The sequence below is a fragment of the Pyxicephalus adspersus genome, chromosome 6 (assembly GCF_032062135.1).
Source record: "Pyxicephalus adspersus chromosome 6, UCB_Pads_2.0, whole genome shotgun sequence".
Lineage (NCBI taxonomy): Eukaryota > Metazoa > Chordata > Amphibia > Anura > Pyxicephalidae > Pyxicephalus > Pyxicephalus adspersus.
In genome coordinates, this window is record NC_092863.1 from 32359724 (window position 1) to 32386852 (window position 27129).

Below are 27129 nucleotides of genomic sequence, written 5' to 3' on the forward strand. Positions count from 1 at the left end.
TTCATGAAAACCTGTAACGCTTTTGGTACAGAAATCTAGACATCAGTGTAACGCCCAGGTGGTTAAGATATTATTTTACAATTAGATTGGTTTACATACAGCAGCACTTCTGATTTATTTTGTTTGAAGAAATGGCTTTTTTCACATGTTTTTTTCCAAAATAAAGCTTTATTGAAATAGCAATGGATAAACATACATGTCTTTTCATATTTATAATACATTTTCAAGTTTTAACAAGTTTAATCATGTAAAATAACAAAATAAACATGTAAAAAAACAGCAAGAAGACCCACCTTATAAAGGGTAAACAACAAATGTAAATTGGTTAAGGTGTTGAAAAAAGTGCACTTTTCTGTTTGCCCTTGTGGCTTTAGGATAGAGAAAGACAGAAAGAAGGAAGACAGAAAAAAGGAGGGGATATTTTGCAGAAGAAAATATTTGTATCTTTCAGAAGGATGGACTCTCGATGTAGTATCGTTGTACACATTTCTATATTCATGGGAGTCATGAAAGTTCCATCATAAGGCCCAAGTGGTATAATATTTTGTTATAGCATCCCGGGATGCATGAATCATTTCCTCCATTTCTGAAATACGATCAATTTGAGCAAACCATTCACGTAAGGTTGGCCTAGACATTGATTTCCATAGTCTCGGAATCAACAATTTGGTGGCATTCAAAACATAGAATAGAAGTGTTTTTTTTTTTATTGTTGTGGTGTTTTGTGGTGTAGCAGAATTTGCGCTGGGGTATAATATCATGTTCCCCTGTAATTTTCGGTAACAAATTGATAACTTCATCCCAAAAAGGTTCTATAATTGGGCAGCTCCACCACATGTGTAAAAAAAAAACTTTCAGCAATTTTACATCTCCAGCATTTTGAGTCATTTGGGTATATTTTATGTAAGTCTAGAGGCACTCTGTACCATCTTGTGCATATTTTAAAGTTATTTTCTTGTATGCTCACCATCCGCCGGGCTGTCCGGGGGAACTGAAAGTAGATTTTATATCAGTGATATTGTATGCCTTTTTGGACCAGTGGATTGGCACAGCTTTTCAAACATAGTTGTTTGTCTAGAGCATAATATATTCTTGTCTAAAGTGTTGAGGAAATGTCTTAATTGGAAATAGGACCACTGCGGTATTAATTAGCCTTCATTCTCGGCTTGCAGTGCTTGTTTCTCCTTGAACCTGCCCCTGACAAAAAACTGGCCCGCCACTAGTTTTCGATCCTCTCGCCATGATATAAGAAACTCATTTGATAGGCCTGGTGGGAATGCAGGGTTGGACCAAATTGGGGTGAGAGGACTTGAAGACGATATATTAAATCTACAAGTCATCAGCATAAACACCCTTAACGAAGCTCCAATAAAAGGATGGGGAAAGAGCTCTGGGTCTAAATTCTTTCTCTGAATCCATGGGATAGAGTTCAGTGGTATCTTGGAGTATAACTGTTCTAAATTACCCAGTCCTTAGATTGGGAGTTTGCACACCAGTCAACAATTCTGGCAAGATGACAAGCCCAGCAGTATTTCCTGATATCTGGTAAGCCTATACCTCCCCTCTTCTTTGGTGTTGCAATGAAGCAAAATGCTATGCTAGGTGGTTTCTGTCCCAAGAGGAATGTTCTAAAACATGAAAATATAGACTTGAAAAAGGAGTCTGGCAGAAAGATCAGGATTGTTTGCCTCAGATACAGAATTGTCAGTAGGACGTTCATTTTCAAAATTTCCGCTCTTCCAAACCAGGAAAAGGCTGATTTGTCCCAGTTTTTCAGGTCTGTTGACAATTTTGAAAGGAGTAGGACAACATTTAAATTTGCACAAGTCTGAAACTGATGAGGCAAGCTGTATGCCTAGATAAGTGAAAGATTTTTTTTGCCACGTGAATGGGAACTTTGCTTGACATTTTCTCACTTCTTGTGAAGACAGCGAAATATTAAGAGCACAGGATTCTGAGTAATTGATTTTAAAATAGGAGATGTATTGGAATGATTCTAGTGTATAAAGTAGTGCAGGAATGGAGGAGATAGGATGAGTAAGTGTAAGAAGAATATCATCTGCGAATGTACTTCGTTTATATTCTTTGATATCTTTGCACATATCTGAGTTCTCATTATTCTCTCTAATTTGATTCAAAAGGGATTCCAACGCTAAGACAAAAATCAAGGGCAACAGTGTGCAACCCTGTCTGGTGCCGTTGTTAACCGAAACAGGTGTCGAAAGAAGGCCATTTATTCTGACCTTTGCTGAAGGTTTAGAGTATAATGAAAGTATTCGGGCACGCATCTGCCATATAATCCCATGACAACCTATCGAATGCTTTTTCAGCATCCATAGATAAGAAAAAGCATTAATGGTTTGATTTCTGATGTGCCATTGTGCCAGATTAAAAGCTTTGGTGTTGTTGTCTCTAGACTCCCTACTGGGAATGGGGGCTAGAATGGGGGCAAAGGCTTTAAAATATTGAGTGGTCAAACCATCTGGACCTGGGCTTTTGCTCGGTTTCAATTGCTTTAAGGTCTGTTGAAATTCCAAGTTAAATTCTTTCTAGTAATTCTGCATTTTCAGCTGATATTTTGTTTGAGCTATACTTAGCTAAAAAGGTAAGTATGGCTATCTGCTTGTCAATCAGTTCCCCTTCAGGTTGTTGGGGAGGTTTTATGTTGTAGAGTTGTGTGTAAAATGCTTGGAAGTATTTGGCTATCTTATCTGATTTTAGGTATACTTGACCATGTATATCTCTAATTTGTGCTATATTGTTCCGGGCCTGTTTCACTTTCAGAGCTCTAGTTAAGTATCAACAACTTTTATTAGCATGTTCGTAAAAGAACTTTGAGGATGGTGTTTATGCATGTTTAACTTGTGCGAAGAGTAACTCTTTCAGCTTTTGTCTCAAATCTGTTAGTTCTGTTTTTTTCTGTCTGTGTATGCTTATGAATTAACTCTAGATTCTGGATTTTGTTAATCAGTGAAGAAATTTCTTGTTGTTTCATTTTTTTAAATTTAGTCGTTGTGGGCTGCCCATGTAATGGCAGGATCAGTGTTAGGGTTAGCATTAAGTGCAAAGTATTCTTCTAGTTTTGCCTTAACATCCTTCGTTACTGCAATATCACCGAGCAGGGATGGGTTAAGTCTCCAGAACTTTTGTCTCGGGGAACCTTCCGGTAGACAGATGGTGAATGTAATAGGAGCATGGTCAGAAAGGTTATTGGTTCTATAGACGCTTTGGAGAGGTTAGTAGGATCTCCCTGAGATATGAAAAATAATCCAAGCGTGAGTATCAATTATGGGGATGGGAGAAGAATGTATAATCTTTAGTATTTGGATAGAGTGTAGGCCATGTGTCGTGTAACATGAGGGTAGAAAGGGAAGCTTTGATGGAACAAAGTGCTTTAAAAAATGTAAAGTCTCACTACCCGTAGAAGAGTCCAGCAGTGGGTTAAGGGGGACATTAAAATCGCCACCTAGGATAAGCATGCCTTTAGCAAAGTCTTGTAAAATTCTTGAAATTTTTTGGAAAAATCGTGCTTGAGATACGTTAGGGCTATAGATGTTAGCAAGAGTAACTGGTCTATGATCAAGATTACCGGCCCTCAGATTCCGGGATCTGTTCTTCCAACTCAAAATGCACTTGCTTGCAGAATAAAATAGAAACATCTTTGGATTTTGAAATAGGTCTGGTTGCATGGTATGCAATTGGGTAGTTGTTAGAAGTTAATTTCTGAATACTTTGGTTTCTAAAGTGAATCTCTTGGATGAATACTGAGACTTGTAACTACTAACCATACACAAAATTTAGGATTTTTTTTCAGGTGTTATAATGCCTTTGGCATTTAGGGAAATAAACTTCCATGACCTGGTTGTGTTCGTTGGGTAAGTAGACCGATTCATATTGGTGAGAGAGACTATTGTGATAGCCACAAAAACAAGGATTAGATCTTCTTCAAAAAAAGAACAAGAAACTTTTAACTGCTAATATTGGAATAAAAATTTAGTTTCTATCATAGATAGGTTAACAAGTCAGTGTTTAACCAACCCACTATATAGAGATTGTCTGTCTTGCCTGTCTCCCTGCACTTTGCCTTACTGTATTTCCTGCTGCTGGAGCTCTTTTAGTTCACAGCCACCATCTTAGGCTCCACCCCAGGAAACCTCTTTTTCACATATTTTTAGCAGCAATGCATCTTTTTTTTTATCAAACACTAATAAGCCTGCTTTACCCAGTAGATAGAAATTAGTCAATTTTTCGGAGATGCTGTCCATGCTCCTAAATCTAATAAGAAGCCAAAGTAATAGCATCTTTAGCGGGAAAGGGGAGTGTATTGGTAATTTTTGAAGTGGATGTTTTGGTTATATATGTATCCACATGCATTGATAAAAAGAACTAGTAGAAATCCAAATGGATACATATATATGCATACTATACATTGTCTACATGTAGATGAATTAGTAAATGCAGGTTAACAATATCATACATTGCATCATTTCCTCTTAGATAATTTCACAGAAAAGTTTTTAATTAGGCTGTTCAGACCTGCGTTTGAAAAATGCAGCCTTTATGCTTTCTACTCTGCAGAGCCAGGCATCTAGGAACAATTTCAGGCTAAAACACTTGCTTTTACACATGCCTGTGAAGACTTGTGCAAAGGCCTAAATACACTTCTCCTTTATTTGTGTCTCTGGTCAGAGTCAGTCGTCCCTGAACAGAACTGCCGTAGTCTATAGCAGGATTGTACCTTATTACCCCCAACCACTCCAGCTGTTTTCTTTCTGATTGTCGGACCCAGTGCAGAGCATACATGTTAGTGCGGTCAGTGAGGGAGGCTCCGGTCACTTTACAGGTCAGGTCCAGAGTCTCTGTTGGTTTCACAATCCCAGGACCAGACTCCACCATTGTGATGTGACATCTGAAAAAGCAGAAAATGTTTATCTATTGGACATCACTAAATATTCTTACATTTACAGTAAATGAACAGATCAGCTTACATTGTACACAGTGCGCCAGGAACAATAACCCCAGGAGATGAACCATGTCTGCACTGATCAGACAGAAACTTAGCTCAAGATAATGTTGTGTGCTTCTGTTCAATGAGCTCTTGACCACATGAACTGATTTGAATACATTTACATACATGATGACAATATTTATGTGTAATAAACCAACTATTTGCTTCTATAATTTTAATTTGCATACAAATTAAGTATTCATATTTGAAATAGTTTTATCCCTTCGTGAAATGTTCTGTTACACTGGCCAAAAGATAGGGTCGTAGCCCTAAGAAATTAAGAGCAGGGCCTACATGACAGGGTGTGAGGCCTAACCCAGGAGTGTTAAGGGGTTAATAAAATGTAGTGATGCTGGAGCTGGCTGTGCCAGCGTGGAGCGTGGGGTAAAAAGGGATTAGGAATAGGACAAGTTAAAAGGGGCTAGACAGAAGTGGCAGGCCCTCTTTTGGAAGAAAAAAGTTTCTCGACCACCCACCTCTTCTCGTGTTGGTATAATTTAAAAGTTTGGTTCATTTTAGCAGTTGGGGTCTTGGAGGGCAAGGATCCAGTGCATTGGAAAAGTGGTGGATTTTGGCAGGGGGGAATCCTTCTTGGTGGGGCGTCCCCCTTTATGGTGAACAGATAATTATGGCTCCTGAGGCGGTGCTGGGTGGCTAGGGGCCAAGGTTGAGATGTTGAAAGTGTTAAATTCCTGTTGGGTGTGGATTTTGCCTTCTGAGACCTGCAGCCAGGTTGTTTGGGTGTTTAATCTGGAGTTTGATAACATTATGGATATTGTTGTAATGGTTATGTATTATTAAAAGGGGAATTAGATTGTTGGTTAATTAGGCTATATTCAATGTAATATGTTGGCATTATATGATCCTGGTTTAATGTTAATTATAATAATATTAATGGAGTGGTATGTTATGTTAATGTATGCTCATCAAAAGTGTAAAATGTAATATTTTATTTGTCATTTATTTATTATTGGATATTTGTTTGTTTGTTGTTACTTGAATGGTTAAATAAACTGCTGCTTTCCAGCCATTTTAAATCCAAGATTTGTGTTTGGGTATTTATTGGTGGGGGACAGGTTGGTAAGCAGGTAGGGGTGGGGGTTGAACACATTCATCATAGCTCCGAACAATTGAACACATTCATCATAGCTCCGAACTGTGCTGTTTTTGCCAGCACTGTACCAGTTTTTGGCAGTCATTGTGTCCCATCACCCATTATAAATGGGCTTGATTTGTTAAAGCTTTCCACGAGTACCTAGGACAGACTTTTATGAAAGAACCTGGCTGATGCAGAAAACGTGGAATGGAACTGGGCCAGAATTGAAAACATTTGCCAACTAAAAGATTTTATGAAATCCACTCTAGATTTGCTGAAATACCCCCATTCTCCCCAAGTTCTTCCATGATAGTCTATCTTATTCACTCTTGGATGCCCAATGCCTGGTCTGCATGGATAATGCAGTATAGTGGCTTAGATTCAGGTGTAATTCTTCCAGCTACCATTAGATTTTAGACACCTCAAGAAGTGTTAGGTATTCAATAAATCAACAATGATGTCTATTACTTTTTGTAAAACCAGAGGAAATATTTATGGATAGGAAAAGGGGCACATACACTTGCTGTCCCCATTTTCTATCCAGGAAGCTTCCGAGCCTATTGAAGGGTTTGATTTCAATATCAGTGGAAACCCTATGCTGTTTTTTTGTTGGTTAAAAAAAGACCTGTGTTAAAAAGGGACCTGTGGGAATAAAAGGTCTGTCTAATAAATAACGAGACTGAAATAATATCTCAATTTGTTTTTATTTATATGACAATTCTAATGCTTCTCCCCATGCAATATTCTCTCCATTTACAATTAAACACCAATGCAGTCTTGTTTTCCACTGGTCGAAGGCATGGAGCAGATCAGTTTCTGTCAGTTGACATGCATTTTTGATTCTTGGTTATGAAGGTGTTTTCCAGCGCATTGACTATTTGGTGGTCTGGTAAGTGCCAGGTCTATTTAAAGTATATTTCCGAATTTTATATACATGCACATTGGGTAGAATGTAATCACATAATAACCTGTGTTACCAAGCAAACACAGAAAGTGGTCCTTGGGCTCTATTTATCAATTATTCCTCTACAATTTGTCTGAAATTTGCAGACAGATTATTTTATCTCTCTTGGGTATCCTTTCAGTTCCTATTAATAAAAATAACTCATTCTGCCATCTAGAAACCAATCTCCTGGGCACAGCTGTCACCATAGGATATGCTACCTATGTAAGTGAAAATTATGCACAAATCTAGAAAGAAATGAGAGGGGAATAATTTATAAATAGAGCCGTTTTTGTTGGAACATCAAGCACAAGTAAGATGATTGTTGTATTATCTTGTATACAATCTCTAATATCATAGGATAATAATGTGATTAATTAATATGATACAAACATCAGTAAACATTTGCCTAGTGTAACATAACATTTCACCAGTTCAAAAAATAAGGCTTAATTTGTATGCAAATTAAAATTTTAGAAGCAGATAGTTGGTATATTACACCTAATTATTGTAATCACATATGTAAATATATTTAAATCAGTTCATGTGTAAATACAGAGACATTACCAAGAAGAGCTCACTGAACAGAAGCACACAACATTATCCTGAGCTGAGTTTCTGTCTAAGTGCAGACATGATTCATCTCCTGGGATTATTGTTTCTGGTGCACTGTGTACAATGTAAGCTGATCTGTTCATGTATATGTTATTTAAAATATTTAGTGATATCTGATAGATAACAAACATTTTCTGTTTTTTCAGATGTAACATCACAATTCACAATGGTGGAGTCTGGTCCTGGGATTGTAAAACCAACAGAGACTCTGGAAATGACCTGTAAAGTGACCAGAGCCTCCCTCACTGACAGCACTAACATGTTGTAATGCACTTGGGCACACAAACCACAGCCAACTCCAAAAGTCCTTTTTTAAAATTTTATTAGTCATAAAACAAGACAGGGTATTTACAGAAATCAAGTCTGAAGCGTAGTACAGGAGGGTAAGGCAAAGGCAGGTCAGGAACAATAGGAGGTCAGTGCAGGCAGCAGACAAGAGAGGTCACAAACAATCCGAGGTCAGGACAGGCAGAGTTCAGGCAAGAGTCAGGTATCAAACCAGGTCGCTATAATAATGACAATTAGAGAGACGTTAACCAACACAAAGAACGCACCCAAGCACACTGTGTACACAGAGGCCTATAGCGGGCAATGGTGTACAGGACAGGTTCTCCTTAAATGGCTAGAGTGACCAATGACCTTGCGCCACCTGACCGATTGGCCGCAGGGAATTCAAACTAACTATGTCCCGCCCCGTGGTGAGGGAGCCGAGTGCCACGCCCTCGGGGGGTACAAGAGGCACGCGTGGTGGCGCACGCACCTCTTCCCACAGCACCCCTGCCAGTTCTGAAAATGCCAGTTCTGTTCAGGGACGACTGACTCTGTCTAGAGACACAAATAAAGGAGAAGTGTATTTTAAGTTCACTAGAATGAAACCCAAAGATTCCGGTACATATTATTGTGCATGACACACAGCGTGGGAGATAGACTAAAAGTGTGTGCAGAAACTGATTTATATGTGGCATGGGTAATAGTAGTAATTAATAAAACAATAGAACTAGCCTAATATCTTTAAATTAACAAAATTATTACAAATCCTTTGATTTTGAAACAAAGATCAGTGTGGTGGGCAGTCACTATTTTGATTTAGAGTAAATGCAGATTAAGAGGACCATCATGTGTAGTAAACTAGTAAACACACTGTATTATGTTTTGTTACTAATAAAATAGAACCAAAATATGCTCAGATCTGCATTAGAAAAATACAGCACTTAATCCTTTCAGGCTAAAACGCTAGGTTTTGCAAAGGCTTAACCAGACATTATTGTACATTTTTATTTTTTTTTGTTTTGTTTTACTTGCAGTAAAATTAGACATTTTGTGGCATTTTTAATCCTTTAAAATGTGTAAGAAATACATAAGATTGGAATGAATGAGTCAGTTCATTGTGGAGGCTGCAGGAGGTGGCAGCAATTTCTTGTGGTGATCCAGACGCTCCAGACGCTTCTGTGAGCAGTTGCCGTCTCTGCCAGCCTCTACTGACTTTAATGGAAAAAGATTACAACTGCTTAAAAATGTCTGGACAGGCGTTTCTAGAGCACTTTTCAAATGTTTTAATGCCTGCATAGCACCCTTTGTGCTCAAGACAGGCAGCCTGGATACAGAGGAGCTCATTAAAGCGAAACTAAACTCAGATTTTTTTCGTTACATAAAAGGGTAAACAACCCTATTTTCTTTAAAGTAAAAATTGTGTTTGTTAGTGTAGTTTTAAGTGCTAAAAAAAGTGCAGCACTGTCCCATTAATTCAAGAATGAATAAAAGGATACCAACGTCACGCACCCCAGGAGGCTCTTGGCTGCTCCCTCTGTGCAGAAGGAGCTCTTTCATCAATGGGGAAAACATTGCCAAAGTTTTTTCCTAATCAACATCACCTGATCTCATACCTGCCAAGTGCGAGATCGGGTGACATAGGAATAAGAACACAAGAGCGAAGAGGATGTCCGAGCCTGACGCTCTCTCTGTGCCGGACCGAAAACGGATACAAGACAATGGAAGGAACCTCCTGCCATCAGCTCAATTTCCTGTTTAAATTAAGCTAAGAATAAACTAGTCTTTAAATCACAAGTGTTTTAGCGTGAACTTGTTCCTAGGTGCCTGCCTCTGCAGAGAAGGAAGGAGTAGAGGCTGCATTTTTCAAACGCAGGTCTGAACATAGCCTAATTCAACACTTTTGAATACCCTTCAGCTATTTCATTATTCTTTAGCTTAGATTTCTTTCTCCTAATATTTCATAATTTTTTGCAAAACCAATTTTTTGCTGTTATGAAATAACTGTATTCCAGTCATTGCTAGCCAGGTACAGTGCGCTGAATTTTTTCAGTCACCTGACTGTTATCTAACAGCCATTCAGCAGTTCTACCTACACAGAACGACCCAAAATACTTCCACCGCTCTGTTCCTGAAAATCATAGGTGCTCTGTTGTTTGAAGTAGCCAGCCTTTGATCACACCAAGTTTTGAATGATTCCCATAGAGGTAATGAGTTTTACTGGGATTAACCATACAGGGATTCACTAGAGCTCATTATCCCTGCACTTATGAGAAGCACCTATATGTAGGGAAGTTTATGTGTGGTTGTGTTAGTTTGTAGACCAGGACAAGTACATTGAGATAGGGGGAAGGAAAAGCAACAGATGCCGGTACAGGATCAATATGGAAGTTTCCAAGGAGCTGAGCAGAACCTGGCAGAGACATATTATATCCCAGCTCATGGTGACCAGCTCATAGCAGCCACTAATCCAACCTTGTGGATCCATCCTGCCTGCATGAGAAAGAATGATAACAAAGCTTGCTGAAACTAGCCAACACAGTCCTCCACTAGATGTTCTTTTTCCCTTCAGCAAAGATGACATTTTCAGTAACTCAGACAGCAACATTAAAGGCTACTTTGATCTAGAATACATTAATGAGTAGTAGGAGTTTCCGACGTGAAAGAAGGTCACTGATATAATGGAGGGGGCATCTGATGTGAAATGGTGGATTCTGATGTGAAAGAGGGACTTGTAAAGTGAAAGGCATTTTATTATAAATAAAGGAGGGGATTCTCATGTGAAAATGAGTTACTGTGATGCAAAGGAGGGCTCTCTGATGTAAGAGAGGCAATTCTGATGTGAAGGGGGTCTGATGTGGAAAAGAGACTTCTGAAGTGAAAGAAGTGATACCAAGGTATCTTTAATATATTCACATCTATTGGATAGTTCAGGTAGGTCCTCTGATTAGGCATAAACGGATGTTTGTAGACTATAAGAAAGAACCCCAGGTCATTCCCAACAGGAAAAAAGCTCACTGAAGCAGGCTAGTTTATCATATTCCTTAAACTTTATTAGTCATATCTAATCCAAATCTCTTATATTCACAGTCACCTAAAATACAAAATGTTGTCACATAACACAATAAGAAAGCTATTTATACAAGAAATGACACAGCAAACTTCCTGTGTCTACTACATTTTCTAAAAAAGCCAGTGTCTAAATATCAAGGTGAGGGCCCTATTGGGATTTTCCACAAATGTTAAAAATTCACATAATAGAGGTAAAAAAAAGTATTTATTGTTCCTGAGAGCCTAATATACATATCTAGGCACTATGGTGTAATTTCGAGGGAAAAGGCATGTTTTTTTTAATGCCTAAACACTTGCATTTTAATGACCAAAGTCTTTTTTCAACCAAGATAAAAACAGCATGGGGTTTGCACTGATATTGAAACCAGACCCCTAAATAGCCTCAGAACCTTCTTGGATAAGAAATGGGGACAGCATTTGTATGTGGCCCTCTCCTATTCATAAAAAGGTCCTCTGTAATTTGATTGGACAAAAAAGAAGGGGGTAAAAAGGTTGCAGGGACTCCATTTACCGCACCAAATGAGTACAGGGGTACATAGTCCCCATTTCCATAAAGGGTTAAAAAAAATCCTAGACATAATAACACCACGCCATGTATCAACTTAGTTATTTATTGATTGTTTTAAGTAATGCCTAACTGTTTCAGAATCCAGCAATATGTACATGTGCGCACCATAGATGATCCATTTATCCAGCAATGAAAGCTTCTCTTCCAGCATCACTACAGCCTTCACATTGAACTTATCCAGCATGGGCTCCTATAGTCAAGGACAACAAGCTGAAGAGGGAAAAAATGAAGGATGCTCTATGTGGCATCTATAAGGGGAAGATAGAATATCATGGGAGAACTTGGGAGAATTGGGGTAATTTAGCAAACCTAGAGTGAATTTCTTAAAATCATTAGCTATTGGTTGGCAAATGTTTTCTTTACTGGACCAGATCTATTTAAGGTTTTCTGGATCACCCAAGTTCTCCCATAAAGGCATTTATTCTCCGGTTTTGGAGAACTTTAATAAATAAAGCCCATTTACTGATGACTGCCAAACACAGGACAGTTAGGAGCTATGATGAATGTGTTCAAGGAAGAAAATTACATTAAATTTACAAGGTCTTTCTAATAAATAACAAGATCGTGTTTCTATCTTTTACACAAAACAGTGAGATCTGATTATGAGTGTGATGATGCCCTCTCTCAGCCCACACAGTGTGCACAGATTATCCAGCATGCTTAGAAACAATCAAAGCACCAGCAGGCTGAGAAGGGCCCTCACATGTCAAGGTTGACCAATTTGTTAACCCTTGCTAAACATATACTCACAGGTAGACTGCAGTAGAGCATTTAGAGATTCAGCTTCCCTTTTCATAGTGTTTATAAAGTAAAAACATAACACACACATAACAAAAAATAAAGACTAATCATGGAACAATAACAGAACAATAGCAACAGTGTAGAATAAAGGGAAAAACTGTGAAATTATACTTAAAGCGTACATAAACTCAGAATTTTTACTTTACATGAAAGGGTAGACAACCCTTTTAATTAAAGTAAAAATTCTATTAGGAAACCTCTGCCACATAGAGCACCCTTCATTTTGTCACCCTTCAGCTTGTCATCCTTGACTATAGGAGCCCGTGCTGGATAAGTTCAATGTGAGTACTATAGTGATACTGGAAGAGAGGCTCTCATTGCTGGATGGATGGATGGATCAACTATGGTGCACATATGTACAAATTGCTGGATTCTGAAACAGGTATTACTTAAAAAAAACTTACTTTACTTATGAAAAAATAGGTATTTTGATACAAGGTGTGGTGTCATTATGTTTAGAATTTTTTTTAACCCTTTATTGGAATGGGGACAATGTACAGAGTGACAGAGTGTGACTAAGAATGTCAGGGAAATTGATAAAAGGCTCCAGGGAATAGAGAGTAGATAGGTCTGTGTAAGTTTCCAGGAAGAAACCTGGTTCTTTAGGACCCTGGAGCCGGCCAAGGGAGTGAAAGGGTGGGTTCCTTGGCCCAAGCCAATCCTGACTGGGTAAATATGCACCTGCACTCAGGTGTAGGGAGAGGACATCCAGGCTGAGAGTGAGCCAGAGGGATCCAGGCTGAGAGAGAGACAGAGGGATCCAGGCTGAGAGAGAGACAGGATCCAGGCTGAGAGAGAGACAGAGGGATCCAGGCTGAGAGAGAGACAGGGGGATCCAGGCTGAGAGAGAGACAGGGGGATCCAGGCTGAGAGAGTGATCAGCAAGAGGCTGAGGGAAGAGGATCAGCACTGTGTTGCAAGCTGGAGGGTGCTTAGGAGGCAGCTCAGTTAGTTCCCAGAGCTGTGGGGGACAGAGCTCTGCCTTGCTCCCGAAACAATTACATGTGAGTGGAACATGCTTGTTTTGTGATCTAAAGACTGCCTTGGTTTTGCTTAAATTGCTGGACTATTTCAGTAATGGTATATAGTTGCTCAGCCGTGCCATTTCTTTTGTTTGTTAAAGTGCTAATAAATAGACAGGCAGGAGTCTGTTTTCAACTCCAACTTTGAAGTCTGTTGTCTGATTCACTGCTGTCTTCTGACCCAGATGCTACAGGTAATCTCACACCCTGTACTCATTCGGTGAGATAAAAGGGGGAAATCTGCAGATCCCCATATTAAAGATGCTTTTGTATTCCAAATAAGCCGCCTACCCTCAGACCCCCTCAACACAGAGATCAGATTGTGGGAAAGGGTCCCTGCAAGTCTTTTCCCCCTTCCTTTTTGTTAGATCAGATTGCAGAAGACCTTTTTATAGATTGAAGAGGGGGCACATACACTTGCTGTGTATGTAAAATGTTAACATTTTTGGAAAATCGCAATAGGGCCCTCACCCTGATATTTAAACGCTGGCTTTTCCGGAAAGTGTGGTAGACACAGGAAGTTTGCTGTGTTATTTCTTGTATATCTAGCTTTCTGATTGTGTTATGTGACAACATTTTCTACTTTAGGGAAGTGTGAATTTGAGAGATCTGGATTAGATATGACTAATAAATGTATATGAATATAAAAAATTAGTCTGCTTTAGTTAGCTGTTTCGCTTGATCAGAGGACCAACCTGAGCTATCCAATAAATGAGAGAGGCCTGTAGCTTGGGAGGGTGGAAGACTTCACCAGGTTTTGTAAGGGTTAATTTAATTTGCTAGCTGGAGGAGGAACCTGGGCTAGCTTGATGGGGAGGTTGGAGGAGATTTTGTATGGAGGGGCTTAAAAGGAGTAGAATAGAAGGGGGTCCCTCTTTTAGAAAGAAAAATTTTACCCGCCCACCCTCCTCAATGATTTAGGTATAGTTGGGTGTTGAGTAGGTGGAATTTTGGCAGCTAGGGTTTTGGAAGACAAAGATCCTGTGCATGGTACTGTATGTGATGGGTTTTGGGCTGGGGGGATCCTCTTTGTAGGGTCCACCCCAATTTATGGTAAAAGGATGGTCATAGCCCTTGGAGCAGTGCCGGGCGGCTAAGGGCCTACTGTGGAGTTGTTTAAACTCCACAGTAGGCCAACTCAAGTTTTTGAGTTGTTTAAAGGTTAACTTCCTATTGGGGTGGATTTTGCCTTCTGAGGCCTGCAGCCTGGTTGGTTTGGTTTATTTTCCGGAATTTGGAGTTTGTAATTTGTGGGTAACTGTTGTGTAAGGTTATGATTCTGTAAATTGGAAATATTTGGTTACCAGTTAGTTATTTGGATATTTATCATCTGCTGATGTTAAATTTTAAGGGGTTACTTATTATGGTTATTTGGTATTTATTGGTCATTTTATTTATGTTTAATAAACAGCTGCTTGCCAGCCAGTTTACGTGCATGAAGGGTCCTCGTCATTATTAGTGTGGTAAAAGTTAGTAAGCAGGCTGGGGGTTTGGGGGGAGTGGTGTGGTTCAAATATAGGATAGATGGTCTGAGCTACCCTGGTCATGGATCTAATAAAGAAGGCCTTTGCTTTAGATACAGTGTAGACAACATTTCAAACCAGGAGCCTGGCTTTTACACAGGAAGGCTTTATTTACAATGGAATCACCATTGTAGTTTCTTTTCCACACCTAACCCCCTTTACATCAGAATTTCCCCTCTTACATCAGAGACCCCTACTACTCAATAATGTATTCTAGATCCAAGTTGCCTTTAATGTTGCCGTCTGAGTTACTGAAAATGTCATCTTTGCTGAAGGGAAGATGAAGATCTAGTGGAGGACAGTGTTGGCTAGTTTCAGCAAGCTTTCGTTCTCATTCTGTCTTATGCAGGCAGATCAAACATCATTTCCACCAGGTTGGATTAGTGGCTGCTCTGAGCCTGTCACCATGAGCTGGGATATAATATGTCTCTGCCAGTTTCTTCTCCTCAGCTCCTTGAAAACCTCCATATTGATCCTGTACCACCTGTTGCGTTTCCTTCCCCCTATCTCACTTCTCTCTACTTGTCCTGATCCACAAACTAACACAACCACACATAAACTTCCCTACATATAGGTACTTCTCAAAGGTTTAGAGATAGTGAGCTCTCCTGAACCCCCATATGGTTAATCCCAGTAAAACTCATTACCTCTATGGGAATCATTCAAAACTTGGTGTGACTGAGGATCAAAGGCTGGCTGCAGAGCTGTTAGTGCTGTCAGTGAGGGAGCCTCCGGTCACTTTACAGGTCAGTTCCAGAGTCTCTGTTGGCTTCACAATCTCAGGACCAGACTCCACCATTGTGACATGTGATGTGATATCTGAAAAAGCAGAAAATGTTTGTTATCTATTGATATCACCAAATATTCTTACATATAGATGAACAGATCGGCTTACATTGTACACAGTGCATCAGGAACAATACCCCAGGAGATGAATCATGTCTGCACTGCGCACTTAGATAGAAACTCAGCTCAGAAGAATGCTGTGTGCTTCTGTTCAAAGAGCTCTTCTTGGTAATGTCTCTCTATTTACACATGAACTCATATGAATATATTTACATATATGTGTATCTTTACCTACCGTATTTTTCGCCGTATAAGACGCTCCGGAATATAAGACGCACCCAATTTTAAAGGAGGAAAATCTAGAAAAAAAAGATTCTGAAAGATTATTCCCCTTCTGATCACTCATGTGCCATTCAAATTCCCTTTCTGATCACTCTATGCCTTTCAAATTCCCTTTCTGATCACTTTGTGTCATTCAAAATTCCTTGCTGATCACTCTGTCATTCAAATTCCCCTTCTGATCACTCTGTGCTTTTTTTCCACTGTACGGCAGTTAGGAGAGGGAACAGCAGGTGGCGCTGTGCCGGCTTCTTTCGCTCTGCTTTACAGACAGGAGAAAACACGTGCTGCTGCCAGAGAGAAGAGGAGACAGACGCTGCTGCAGCCAGAGACACACGCAGGATCAGGTATCGGGTGAGTATTTTATTTTAATTATTTTATAACACATTTGTCATATAGGACACACTAACTTTTCCCCCCCAGTTTTGGGGAAGAAAAAGTGCGTCTTATACGGCAAAAAATACGGTATATGTGCTCTGATTTGCAAAAAGAAACAACTGCAGAGTTTGTATTGGTCATTAAAGAGTTACAAGAGGCTGCAGAAGGAGCTCAGTCTCAGCTTTTTTTTAGCAAAATATTTATTCTGTAAGACATGTAAACTGCCCCCCTCTCCCCCCTTCATGCCCTTGTCCTGCACACAACCAAGCAGGGAAGTCCCCTTCATATCTTCATATCTAGGAGTCATATGTATGTCAGATGTCCTCAAGTCAGGGAGTACCTGTAGCAGAAATCCAGGCATCTTTATGACTCCAAATACTCCTTGCTATCACACCAAAAGGCTAAAGCCCTATAAATACAATGACCCAATCACCCTTTTGTTGATGCCAGGCTTCCGTCTCTTCCTTCTCTGTTGGGAAGAAATGTGTCATAATTTCCATATATGCTTTCACCTTTTCATATGAGGTGTTAGATTTGTCTCACATCTCAGGATGGAATGTTAAAGCAAAAGTAAACTCAATCTGCGCCGACATCTTATCCTCTCCTCTTCTTCTTGTTCCTGTGTCAGCTGACCTAACACTGTGCAGGTGTGGGATCAGGTGACATAAATTGGGAATATACATGTCGATCTCACTGCGCATGCGCAAAAGTGGCAATTGTTTCCATATTGATGAAAGGGCTCCTTCTGCACAGAGCCTCCCAGGATGCATGATGTAGGTATCTCTTTATTCATTCTTGAATTAGGGGTACGGTGCTGCATTTTTTTTAAAGGGTGTTGCATTTAAAGCAACACTAACAAACAACATTTTTACTTAAAAAAAAAATTGTTTACCCTTTTATGTAAAGTAAAAATTCTGAGTTTAGGTATGCGTTAATGAGCTCCTCTGTATCCGCTCTGTATGCTCTGTATTAAAACGTCTGGAAACTGCTCTAAAAACACCTAAAAACGCCTGTCCAGACATTTTTAAGCAGTTGTAATCTCTTTCCATTAAATGTCAGTAGAGGCTGGCAGAGATGGCAACTGCTCACAGAAGCTACAAGGAGCGTCTGGACCACCACGAGATAACTGCTGCCTCCTGTCACCTGCACAATGAACAGACTCATTTATTCTAATCTTATCTATTTTTTACAGAAATTTTATAGCATTAAAAACGCCACAAAATGTCTAATTTTACTGCAGGTAAAACAAAACTAAACAAAAATATAAAAATGTACTAAAAATATCTGATTAGGCCTTTGAGAAAGCCTGTAAATCCATTTGGAAAACCTAGCGTTTTAGTCTGAAGTTGTTCCCAGACACCTAGCACTGCAGTTGGAAGAAGTAAATGCTGTAGTTTTCTAAAGCATATCTGAGCATAATTTGGCTTTATTTTGTTAGTAACATACCATAAAACAGTGTGTGATCACTTGTTTACTACTATTTTTTTAAACAAATACTGCAGAGCAGAGAGAGTGTCTCTATGTGACTTAACCACCTGGGCGTTTCACTGATGTCTAGATTTCAGTACCAAAAGCGGTACACTGTTTTTCATGAAATTTTTTTTTGAAATTGTAGACCTGTAACTTACAGCAATATGTCCGAACAAGGGTCTAGTAGATATCATGAATATAAAAAATGTTTGAAACACACAATCATGTAAAAAAAAAAATTACTTTTAATAAAATTAAAGAAAAAACACAAAAATCAGCTTAAACAAGAATACATAAATAAAGAAAATACTGAAAATGCGATAATTCGGTATACTGTATAGTAATATATTTTTCTAAAACACCTCCCTAGTGTCGTAAATTTTAAAACATAGTCCAACATCACATACCTATAGACAAAACCACATAAATATATTTTGTATTATTTTGGATTGGATTGGATGCAGGACTTTGTATTGAATCCAATACAAAATATTTGAATTTCCCGCTACGACCCCCATTGACGGGCGCATGCACGGAGGTCATCGGGAATTGCCGAGGGACGCGTACGTGAATGCCGGGTGCTCTAATTCTTTCCGAACTTCCGTACTTTAACACTTTTGCATAGAAATTTATTTTAGATTGTAGGCTATAATTCACTGAGTTACACAATAATTACTTATAATTCACCGAATTACCGCATAACTCACCGAAATATGTACAAAATTTTGTAAATTGAATAAAAACTTAAAAAAATCTTTTAAAAAAAATAGTGTATAATGTAATGTAATTGTACAGTAGCTTATATAATATATATACAATACAATTATATATATATTATATAAAGATTTCTTTGTATTGGACTCAATACAGCTATTTTGTATTGAGTTCAATACAAAGTTATTTGAATTTCCCGCCCCGCCTCCTGCACCGACGCATGCAGTGATGTCGCCGGGAAACCCCGGGGGATCGTCAATGCACTCGCCGGGAGAAGAAGGAAGAGGACAGACGTGTCCGGAGGAGCTGCGGGGACCAGCTAAGTATTTTCTTTCAGCTGTAATCCGATTGTCATACAATGTATGACAATCGGATTGCAATATAACGTTTGTTTATATTTTTAACCACCTGAGAAAAGTTCGGGTTTAACACTTTTTGCAAGTGTTTTTACTCCGAACCAAGGTTGGGTTTTATGGCCAGGTGGTTAAATAACAAAATGAAAATACACAAATCCCTAAAATAACATACTTAGGAAGCTGTACATGGAGTTACAGAAGCATCCAATTGCCATTTATTGGTGGAATTCATTTATCAGGATATTATTTTACAAATAGCTTGGTTTACAGCACTCCTGATTTGTTTTGTTTGAGAAAATTGCTCTTTTCAGATAATTTTAACAGCAATACATTTTTTTTTTATTAAACAACAACACTGGGGAATAATTTTGAATACATTTTTTATTTACTTTAATTTTTAAGCTTATTTACACTAAAATAGGTATGCTGATTCTGAAAGTACAGTTATTTTTCTTCTATCACATCAGGTTTTTTCTCTACCATTTATAATAATGCAATTACTGTAGTGTGGATTTGTATAGGCCATTCGTTTACACGCAAGACAGTGAGGTCAGAGGTTGTGTTGTGCGCTGCTCCACATAGTGAATAAGCAAAATGTATTTTTCTACTTACACACGTATTTCCTTTCTTTCAGATCATGTCTGGCTCTGCTGTTTCTCGTCGTAAGTGCCTAAACAGCCCTGATTCATTTTGTTATATCTGTGGCAGTTTCACCATTCCCAGTCAAAGGGCGAACATCAGCACATTTGTAGAGCATGCCTATTTGGCATATTTCAAAGTTAAACTTGGTGATCAAGCTAAGTCTTTGGCCCCTCATAAGGTGTGCAAAAGTGTTGAGGGTTTACGGATGTGGAGAAAGGGAACACGTGCCATTTGGTATACCTATGATTTGGCGAAAGCCAGGAGATCATATCAGTGACTGTTACTTTTGTATAGTGAAATCTTCAGGATATAACAAGAAAAATAAATGTAACAGAGTATCCTAGTCTATCATTGGCTATACGCCCAGTGGCTCATTCAGATAAAATCCCAGTGCCGGTTTTCATTACACTACCCTCTCTTGAAGAACATGATTGTGGTGATGAACTAGGTGACAACAGTGATGAAGAGTTTGAAATTGAAGAGGACTCTGTTAGTAAGAGATTTATTCAGCATGAGTTTAGTGATTTGGCACATGCTTTGGAAATATCGAAGAAGGCCTCAGAACTCCTAGCATCAAGACTGTGTGAGGAATTTATTTGAAAAAGTATTGTACTTTTGAACATGCACTGCATTTCTGCAGCACTTTGGAACGGACACTGGCTTTGTGTATTGTCATAACATACCTGGTTTATTGGAGGAATTGGGAATTCCAATCTATAACTCAACTGAATGGCAACTTCTCATCGTTAGCTCAAAGCTGAGCTTAAAGTGTGTCGTCCTTTACAATGGCAATATATTTGGGTCGGTCCCAATTGGCCATTCTGTTTCGCTTTGTGAAGATTATGCAGACATTAAGAGAGTTATTGAGTTGTTGCAATATGACCAACACAATTGGGTCATTTAGGTTGACCTTAAATGGTATGCTTCTTTCTTGGTCAGCAACATGGATACACCAAGTATCCCTGTTATCTGTGCATGTGGGACAGCAGAGATTGTAAGAGGCATTGGGAAGATAGAAATTGGCCTCCAAGATCTGCCCTAAAACCAGGTAATCCAAACATTCTACACGAGCCACTTGTTGATAGACAGAATATTATATTCCCGTCTCTGCACATGAATCTGGGTCTGATGAAGTAGTTTGTTAAAGCTATGCCAACTAAAGGAGACTGTTTCAAGTACCTAATTTTGGCATTTCCTTGCCTGTCATTTGAAAACATTAAAGGCTGGTGTGTTTGATGGTCCACAGATTCGGCAGCTCATCAAAGATGAACATGTCATTAGGACAATGCCAGAAGTCGAAAAGAACACTTGGTTATCATTCAAAGCCATTGTCAAGGACTTTCTTGAAAACACATGAGCAAAAATATTACACAGAAATTGTCCAGAAACTCTTGGAGAGCTACAAAGTGCTTAGTTGCAATATGAGCATCGAGGTACATTTTCTGCATACCCATCTTTCTAACTTCCCGGGAAACCTTGGTGCAGTCAGTGATGAGGAAGGTGAACGATTCCACCAAAATTTGAAGGACGATATCGGGTTAGATGGGATGTACATAAGTTGGCTGACTATTGTTCGAGCATTTGGCGGGATTGTCCTAACACTGAACACTCCAGGAGAAGCTATAAGCGTAAAGTTTTACCTTAACTGCTTACCCGACAGTACATGCTTACAAACAGTACATTCAGTCTGCCTTTCTACCAACATATGGGCTCCTGCACTTGGCTGCCTTTGCAATTTCATCTTGGCTACCAATGCATCTGGCTGCCCCTTATCCCATATCTGGGCTACCAATACCCCTTACTTACTTTCCAATCACATGCGGGCTACTAATACACCTGGCTGTCTTTCCAATCAAATATGGGCTACCAATGCACCTGCCTGCCTTTCTAACTACATATGGGCTACTAATGCACCTGGCTGCCTTTGCAATCACTTCTGGGCTACCAACGCACTTGGCTGTCCTTGGTCGCTCATCTGGGCTAACAATGCTCCTTGCTGCTGCTTGGACCTAATTTGGCTTACCAGTGCACCTGGCTGTCTGGCATTTTAACCCCAGAGTATGGTATGGAAAATTCCCCCAGAGCCACACTCAGGAACACCGCAAGGGATGTTACAAAATGTCTTGAAACTGCTTTAAAAAACCCAAAGACATTTTTAAGCAGTTGTAATCTCTTTCCATTGAAGTCTGTAGAGGCTGGAAGAGATGGTAACTGCTCACAGAAGCTACTAGGAGAGTCTGGGTCACCAAAAGATAACACTGCTACCTCCTGCCACCTGCATAATGAACAGACTCATTTATTCTAATCTTATTTATTTTTTACAGACATCACAAACGTTAAAAAAAAAAATGTTTTTTAAAAAAAAAAAAAAAAAAAAAAAAGGGATTTGTAAAAATTTTGTTTGATTGAAATATATTTGGCCAAGGCTGATGCTCAAAGTTACTACTATTACTCACGCCTTTAAACACATGTAAATCAGTTTCTGCACACACTACTGGTCTATCTCACACGCTGTGTGTCTTGCACAATAATATGTACCGGATTCTTCAGGTTTCATTCCAGTGAACTTAAAATACACTTCTCCTTTATTTGTGTCTCTGAACAGAGTTAGTCGTCCCTGAACAGAATTGGCATATTCTGTGTATTTATCATACCCTATTCTCCCCAACCACTCCAGCTGTTTCCTCTCTGATTGTCTGACCCAGTGCACAATATACATGTTAGTGCTGTCAGTGAGGGAGGCTCCGGTCACTTTACAGGTCAGGTCCAGAGTCTCTGTTGGTTTCACAGTCCCAGGACCAGACTCCACCATTGTGATTTGTGATGTGACATCTGAAAAAGCAAGAAAAGTTTGTTATCTATATTTCTATTACTAAATATTCTTACATATAGATGAACAGATCAGCTTACATTGTACATAGTGCAGCAGGAACAATAACTCCAGGAGATGAACCATGTCAGCACTGAGCACTTAGATAGAAACTCAGCTCAGGATAATGCCGTGTTCTTCTGTTCAGTGAGCTCTTCTTGGTAATGTCTCTGTATTTACACATGAACTCATCTGTATATATTTACATATACACTAGATTATTAGATATAATGAACCACGCTGTTCATTTTCTCTTCCTATAATTTTACTTTGCATACAAATGGGGTATTTTTATGTGAAATGGTTTGCATGTAAGTGAAAAGTTTTGTTACACTGGCATGATATCTTCTGATGTTTTCAGTTTGGATTTTGGCTTTTAAAAATATCACAATATGTAATAATAAACTTGAATACTGAGTAATAATTGTTTTAAATATATGATACAGAAATACAGAATGATTCAAAAACAATCATTTTATGTCAATGTGCTTGATGTTTTCATATTTTCAACACAGGTTGTTGCATGTTGATCATCTACCCAATGTGGATATAAAAATAATAATACATCTAATTAACAAATGAACCCAAAATTTGGTGAGGGTCACTTTAAAGGAATGATCAAAGTACCACTTGGCATTGTCATACTTTCAAAAACTTGGCATAGAAAGCTGGACATGTGTCAATAATAACAAATACTGCACATCAGGAGGGTCTCTGTGATATAAATAACAAAAGGAAATACACCAATCTCCAAAATAACATGATTGGAAGCTGTACATGGTGTTACAGAAGAGTACAGTTGTGAGTCATATTTAGCTGTGAAATTAGTTATTAGGATATTACTTTACAAATACAGTAGCTGGGCTTTTTCACATAATAATGCAGCCATTTTCACAAATAATGCAGCAATGCATTATTTTTTACTTACCAATAATAGGCTTGCTTGATAGAAATGAGATTTTTCAGTGATGCTGTTTCTGCTCTTAAATCTAAATGCAATCTTTGGTGGGAAAGGGTAGGAGCGTCTTGTTACTTCTTAAGTAGGTTTTTTATGTGTGTTATGGGTAATATATGGTAATATATCTACAAAACTTGTCAAGTAAAGCTTGTACAACATTTATGTTTACTTGCTTTGGTAAAATATTAATGTTTCTTTTATATATGTTTACATTAATCTTTAAGTAATACAAATAATTATTAGGTCTTTTAAAAAATACATTAGTTGTTATGCTGTGTAAATCCATTTTGTAACTAATAAATATTAGGTCTTTTATAAAAAATACATTATTGTGATGCTGTGAAAGCCCAGTTTTTTTACTTATAGAATTTAAATTATTTTCAACATAGTCTATTCTCAATACAAATACACAAATGCTTTTTTATCAGTATTAAGGAGAATATAAATATTTATGAATGCTAAAAGGTTAACTAAAGGTTAAAATGTAAACTCTTTTTAGAATATAAAAAAAAATGATGCAATGTTAACTTTTTTAGAATATAAAAAAATGATGCAATGATTGAAATATAAAGGTTAAAAGGGGTTAAATACTAATTTATTTTATTTATAAAAAACAATTATATATTTGAAAAGTTTATATAACATTTTCAATGCCAAATCCCAATCAATACATACAACTTAAGAAGTTCTGCACCTTCTGACAGCGTACGTCATGCTGACCTTAGGCTCACACACCAGTCACCTTTATCACAAGCTTTTTAATTTCAACAGACGGGACCCATCAATCAATTTGTGGTCAAAATGTTACCGAATGTCAATTACAAAACGTGATAAATATGTCTCAGTATTCACCTTCTGCACTAGGAAAATAAGTTTTTGAATTAGGTTTCAGATTTTGTCCAGCTGAAAAGAAGTTTGACTTTATTAAGGATGTACACATTTTAGCTAGAATAAATTTAGCTTGATAAATATCCCCCTCAAAAGTGAGATTAGTTCATTGGGCAAAGAATTTAAAGACTTTTTAAAGCTGAGGATTTTAGAGTGTTGATGGATCTCATGCAATTGTTAAGAGGAAAATGAACTGTTATATACTTAATTTAGGGATACCTTGGATGAGATAAGTTGGTTAAGGAAACTGTCCCTGACTAATTAAATGCTACTTTGAAATCAACATGTTTCCCAGATTTGCACCAGAGTCTAAACACTTCCATCTTTGTCTAATAAGTAACACAAGCAGTGAAAGTACTAGATCAGAGTATGAAAGGAATTTGTAACTTATCAAAAAATCAGTATTGAGCCCTAGAAAACCTACAAAAAATAAAGATACAATCATTAAACCATCAGACAAGAGGTGGAAATGTCATTCTGGCCGTGAATTAATATAGAGATATGTGCTTGAAGATCTTACAAACTTAAGATTGGTACCAATTGATTTACCCGCATTAACTAAAAGAGTTTATAGTAGGAATTCTATGACATTATCTTATAGCACACAAAGAGGGGGCAGTCAGTGAGAAAATCTATGAATTTTTAAATAATCAAAATCCCAAGATACCAACCTTTTATGCACTGACAAAAGTAAATAAAAAAGGGGGGCAAATCCCGATCTGCCCAATTGTCGGACAATAACAGCATTTCTGGTAATGCAAGTTATTGTGTTAACAAGTATTTAGGACTATTTGTATACAGTTTACCTTCCTTTTTGAAGCATACCCCCAATATTCTGAAAGTTATTGAGAAGCCTGCATGTTCCATATGGTGTTTTTTTGGTGGCTATCAATATTGAAGCCCAATATTTAGGTATTCCCAATGTGAGGTGCTTAGAATCTATTGAAATGTTTTCTTAAAGAGATGAGTCACCTTGCATAGAAACAAAATTATTTTGTAATTTTGTTATTGCAATACATCCTGACTAGGAATGTGTTTACCTTTGATGACAATACCTACCTCCAGGTACAGCGTATGGCAATGGAAACCAAGCATGCCCCCACTTATGCCAATTTGTACCTGGGTGGTTAGGAAAAGGAATTTTTCAGGCAATGAGGCCTTATTGATGTACTTCTGGCACATTATGCTGTGGCGAAGGTACATCAATGATATTCTTACGCTTTGGTCTGGTTCTGAAGAATCCTTAAATGAGTTTAGGGGACAATGTATAGCAGAATCTTCCAAACTTAAAAAGAATAAAATACACCAGTGTGCTCCACCTTAGACATAAATACTATGATAAAGACAATAAAGCTGACACTCTACTAGCTCAACGGGTTACGAGACCAAACCTCTAAAGCTATTCTGATGTCCCTGCGTGATGGCTCCGGGGTCCTTCAAATGACCTGGAGATTATAACCAAAATTGTTAGAGACTACTTTTCTGCCTTATATTCCTCTGTACATGAAACACAGAAGGAAGCTTTTCTTACTTTATCCACCAAGATAAGTAATTATCTACGTGACTGTTCCTTCCCTGTTTTTGAGCACCCCGTGGTAGAGGCCCTTAATAAAGAGATAACAGAGGAGGAAACATTGGCAACAATTACTGGCCTCCCCCACCATAAGGCACCGGTCCCCGATGGTTTTTCATATGGTTATTATAAAGCATATGGTATTATTTTAGCACCACATATGACCAATCTATATAGTAGTTTTTTTACAGGGGGCCCTGATTTTGAATTCAATTTTGCACTCCTTCATATCCGTTTCGCAAATCAGATAAGGACCCCCAAAACCCTGCTAGTTATTGCCCGATATCACTACTTAATTGAACTCCCACATACCACATGTTGAATAGCTCCATTCCTTTGCTCCAGGAAGTGTCCTCCTTTTAAGGAAATGGAAAACATTACCAATTTCTTTTTTTTTTTCTTTTTTTTTTTTTTTTGGTCGAATTACTTGTTAAAATGTCTATTTTGCCCAAATTTCTATATTTGTTTGCCACAAACCAGTTGCCTTTCAGTACCAGTTCCTCTGAATACGCTTAAGCGATTGCAGGCATCAGTATTGGATTTTATTTGGGGATATAAAAAACACACTCTCTAAACCAGTAATGTGCCCCCTTCGTAATGCGGGAGACTTGGGAGTGCCAGACTTTATTAAATACTATTTTGCAACACATCTTGGACTTTTGGCCTCCTGGACAACCCTGCAGTCTTTTAGTCGTTGGATGGAATTGGAGAAACTGTGGATTGCTTCTGATAATATACTGTTAGCCCCAATGCAGTTCACAAAGCAGGTATGATCTTACTGTAAATCTTGATTTAAATTGACATCTGAGTCTTCCCTCCTTACATCCTTTCTTTATACCCCGTAAATTCCAGATAGTACAACACGCTCAATGGTTCTTCCTTGGCATGAGGGTCAGCTATTTTACTATGGCCAAATAGTCCATCCATATATGGCTTTTATCATTCAGGAGATTCTTCTGAAATTTAAAGTACCAGGCATTTCTTTTTACTTTTTTCTATCTGTTTTTTTCTTAGTATGTTATGTCTGTGGTTTTATTATGGATATTTATTTTGTAACTTAGACTTTTTTCCTTGAGAAAAACTAATTAAAAATTATTTTGAAAATAAAATAGTTTGTTTAAATTCTACAAACTATTTTTTTCAATTTGAAATGTACATTCCAATTTAGTACATCCTCTATTTTCTTTCATATTCTAGAAATCAGAGTAAAACCAGATCTTACATTGTTCTCATACCTATAC

General features: G+C 38.1%; 1 long non-coding RNA gene and 1 gene segment (V, D, J or C); one reads left to right on the forward strand and one right to left on the reverse strand.

The window, feature by feature from the left end:
• LOC140333475 (uncharacterized) overlaps window positions 1–9265 on the forward strand; it is a 32085-nt gene extending 22820 nt beyond the window's left edge. Inside the window, exon 3 of the long non-coding RNA XR_011921369.1 lies at window positions 7809–9265. This is a non-coding gene — a long non-coding RNA (uncharacterized lncRNA). The remainder of the gene's footprint in view (window positions 1–7808) is intronic.
• LOC140333452 (immunoglobulin heavy constant mu-like) overlaps window positions 1–27129 on the reverse strand; it is a gene marked incomplete in the record, with an annotated part of 720383 nt that overhangs the window by 109084 nt on the left and 584170 nt on the right.